Here is a 4,547-nt window from a genome sequence, read left to right on the forward strand (position 1 = left end):
CTAACTCAGTGTTCACCAAACATTACTAAAATACATATTAGTTGAGCAAACTATAGCTCTTTCACTGGGATGTAGATAAGACCTTGCAGGCAGATAGACAGATAGGGGAGGCATAAATTTAAATTTATTAAATTTGTCTCATGTAAAAAATAAGTATATCAGAATATATACAAAGAAAAGAGTTCAAAGAGGCAAGCCTAGTGTGGAAGGGAGAAAAACAAGCATTAAATAGCTTGTTAAATTGCTACAAGGATGCTGTGCCTCCCTTAACTTCTATTTCCACATCTGTGTCTTCAGAATGATAGTCATAGTCACTCTTTAGTGAGACTTTTACTGTGCACCAGGCATTGTGGTAGGTGGCTTATATTTATTCTTGACAATCATTATTCACACTTTTCCTCTTCTATAGTGGAGGCTCAGAGACATTAAATAAGATGCCCTAGAGTCTCAGAGCTTACTCACTTTCTTATTGCTGAGACCCAATTCTATACAACCTGGCTCACATTTTTAGTTCATAGTTGATTGGCTTCAAGGTGAGCCAGAAAAGGAGATAAACCATTCCAAGCCATGGCCCGAGTGACCTACTTCTTCTGTCAGACTCAACTTCCTAATAGCAAGTCAGCTATACTGCCTCATAGTTCAATCACCTTCCAAAAATCCACCTATGATCCTATGAGGCTTTGTGGGGGCATCTACAAATAAATTATACCATTCTACCCCAGCCTCCAAAAGACTTATGTACATTATTTTATGCAAAATAAATTTAGTCTATATGTAAGAGTTGCCAAAGTCCTAACAGTTTTAGCAGTGCTGAAAAGTCCTAGTACAAAGTTTCCTCTGAGTCCTAAGGCAAACTCTTCTGTGAATCTCTGTAAAAATCCAAAGAAAGTTAAATGCTACCAACATACAAAGACACAGACTAAACATCGCATCCTAAAAAGGAGAAATGGGGTGGGGTAAAAAATAATGAGTCTAAGGCAAGACTGAAACTCAGAAAGGCAAACATTAAATCCTATAGTTCAGTTCCACATCCAGCACCTAGGTAAAGGTGTGGTAATATATGAACTCAAAAGTTTGGAGTAATCTTACTTCTATGGTACTGCCCACGATTATAGCTTATATGGCATCTCTTCTGAGTCAGCTTTGCTCACTCCTTCCAACCTTCTGCAGATATTTCACAGTATTGGATACTTCAGCATTCTAGAGTCTCCACTACACTTTTGGTTTCACTCTCACTTCATGCACTACCTTCTTGGAGGCACACTGTCTGGCATCCCACTTTTTTCTGGATGGAAGCTTCTATGAGTCTGTAATTCTTACATTATTCATGCACTTAAAACCAGCACCACATGGAAAATGACAAGATCTGCCACCAGCTAGAACAGTAGCCAAGCCCTTTTACATATTGTTAGTGGTTGCAGAGGCTTCTAAGTGCCTGTATAGCTGAGCATGGTGAACTGAATCTCAGAGAGATAATTCCCTATGGAGCCCTTCTCTAATAGAATGTCCTAGAGCTGTCTTCTTCAAGTGAAGTCTTTCACTTTGACAGTTTTGAGATTGCAAAAGATAAGGCTTTGCTAGTTACTCGCATGCCTTTAAACGATTTTTCCTGTTGTCTTACTCTAGAATAGTTGGCTTCTTTTTAATGTTAATCTTTTCAGCAACAAATCTCTCCTCCATTCTAAATTTTCAGGTCCCAACTTTACAGAACCTTCCATCCTAGCCTACTCAAAATCTTTTAAATCATTCAACTGTGCTGTTTGCTTTTGGTTTTCAGTATACAGCTAGGAAAAAGCCCCAACAGTATCCTTACCACAGGCTGAATGTTAGGCTGCCTTAAAATTTTCTCTGCCTAGTTAATTAGCCCATTTGCCCTAAATCTCAGTCTTTTGCAAAATTTCAGAACAGAGAAAAATGTAGAAAAATTTTCTGTCAGAGTATAACACACACGGCCTAGAGTACAGTTGTCAATGAAGTCCTTGTTCTGAACTGATACTTTCTGAGCCTGGCCTTTTCCATCTGCATTTCCATGAGTGTTCTAGTCTTCTGAGTGATCTCATCAGGCTCATTTGGAATATTCTAGGGCTGCTACTCCAGCTGGCATCTCCAATCCTTTCCAAACTCCTCCAACAAACCAATCCCAAAGGCTTCTGAACCATATGGTCAGGAGGCCACAATGATAACCCTATTTCTTTGATGTCAAAATCTATCTTAGTTACTTTAGTCATCAATGAGATATAATACTTGACATCCACAACCTAAATGATGATAAATTTATTTTGGTCCACAGTTTCTAGAAGTTTCAGTCTACAGTTAGTGGGCTCCAAGGCAGAACATTATGCCACAGAGACACAGTGGAGGAAAAGCTGCTCTTGGCAAGGCAACCAGGAAAAGGAAAGAGAGTGAGTGAGAGCAAGAGAAAATTTGGAAACTACAGAGGGAGATAAACCCAGCAATGTGCCTCTTCTGACCAATCTGACTTCAAAACAGCAAATTAGCTATCAACTTCATAATCCAAAGCCCTTGCAAAAGCCCCACCTATGAGTGTGTGGGACTCTTGAGAAATATCTAGATATGTACCATAATACAGATCATCTGATATTGGTTATTTCTGTCTCTAAAATCCTCTCATAACCACTAAGTTATATGGCATCCATGCCTTTAAGACTAAACTCCCGAGTCAAGTATCCTCTACTATGTTGTCTTAAAATTAAAATCAAGGGCAATCTCACTCAACTGAGCCAGGAGTATTAACAGAAATAGCAACTAGTAGGTAGAAATGCTGCCAGAAAGCGCTACACAGAAGCATAGAAAGGTACCTGAGGGAGTTGACAGTAATGGGGTTATGACAGAGTGCACATTGATGGTTAATTGAATCTTCTCTAGCTCTTACCATCTTCCTTCATTATTCCATTCCATAATTTATCAGAGATAAATTAGGTGGGTAGATAAATTTAGGTGGGTTGTGCTTTTCTAGAGAGCACAACCCACCTAAAAGAGCTTGAGCTATTATGGGAGGGCACCAGCCCAGACTGGCAGGCCTAGGGCAGTAGGTTGCTAGGCTGGGCACTATAAATAACCATGTTAATGAAAACCAGCTTTGGCTGAAAGACTTATTATCTCTTAAATAATTCTTTACCTCTTATAATGACCCAGTTACTTAAGAAAGAATTAGCCCAACATAATATGTCAGCAATAAAAATGACAGTTGCCCTTTAGTGAGCACTTACTATGGGTCAGGGCCTGCACTAAACACTAACTCATTTAATCCTCACATAGAAATAGAAAAGTAGGCACTATACAGAAGGCATCAGGCTCAGTGAGATTAAGTCATTTACTCAAATTTATACAGCTGGTTGAGCTGAATGTGAGGCCTAAATCATCTATTTTCAGGGCCAGAGCTCTTAATTCCTGTATTTGATTAGTAATTGTTGAAGGAATAAGCATATCAATGAATGTATTAATTCATTACACTCTAATGGACATTTATTGAGTGCTCTGTGTATGTCAGCTTCTCTGCTGGATATGAAGATTTTAATATTTGGCACACATACACAAACACGTACACACACACACACACACACACATTATGCATACCTCCTGCCCTCCAGGAGCTCACAAAAGTACTCTCTATTGTGGCAATTCTTTTTCTAGAGAGAATTAGTTTGAATTTTTTGAACATTAGTTTTAAATGATGCTATTAAATTTAATGCAAAGTGGGGGTTGTGTACCCGTGAGCAAAGGGTGTCAAATGAGAATGTCTTTGATTAGTCATTGATTCAGCCAGAGAGTAGCTACTAGCAGAAATGGAACTGAAACTCCTATTATATTAGCTAACTCTTCTTCCAGCTATATCTCTACTCTGTGAACCCTTCCACAATACAAAAGTTATATGTACCTAAAGAATAATTATCTCATCCATCATTCCTGCTGGTCTTGCTGATTGTTGGCAGTCTCCTTGTCTACAAAGGAAATGTACAAATAATCACAACCGAGGATGCACTGGGAAAATTTTATATATTTTAAACACATGCAGAATGAATTTTTTGTAGTTTGCCCTTTAAGCTGAGTTCATCTTATTGTCTATATAAGAGTAGATTGTAAATTCTTTACTGGCATGTGAAGCATGACCTCTGTGACTATTTCAAAAACCCTTTGGGAATAGGAGGCCCTATGCATGTTTATTAAAATGGTGGATGAGGGAAATACACATACCTAAGGTAATAGCAGAGGAACAGACCTTGTACCTGGGGTTTGGGTAGCTGTTCTTCATATTAGGGTGATTGTCTCATTTTTTTCTTTCCATGTATTTTTTGAAGAGAGTTCCAAGTGATTATGGTTGGGATTGTGCTAAAAGTAGAAGTTGAATGAACAATAAGAGATATCTGTTAAATTCTCTGGGACTCTTGCTATGAGATTTGAGGGCAGAAGTGTTCCCCCCACCATGTCTCTGCTCATGACTGGTAACATTTAACTTCTGTTGGGTTTGTTGTAGTCAGTCTCTCTGTCTCTCTCTCTCTCTCCATTTCTCTCTGTTTCAGGGTGGC

This window comes from Cavia porcellus, unplaced genomic scaffold, assembly GCF_034190915.1.
Source record: "Cavia porcellus strain 051 isolate PalLab524CR breed Dunkin Hartley unplaced genomic scaffold, mCavPor4.1 scaffold_3, whole genome shotgun sequence".
In the NCBI taxonomy this organism is placed as follows: domain Eukaryota; kingdom Metazoa; phylum Chordata; class Mammalia; order Rodentia; family Caviidae; genus Cavia; species Cavia porcellus.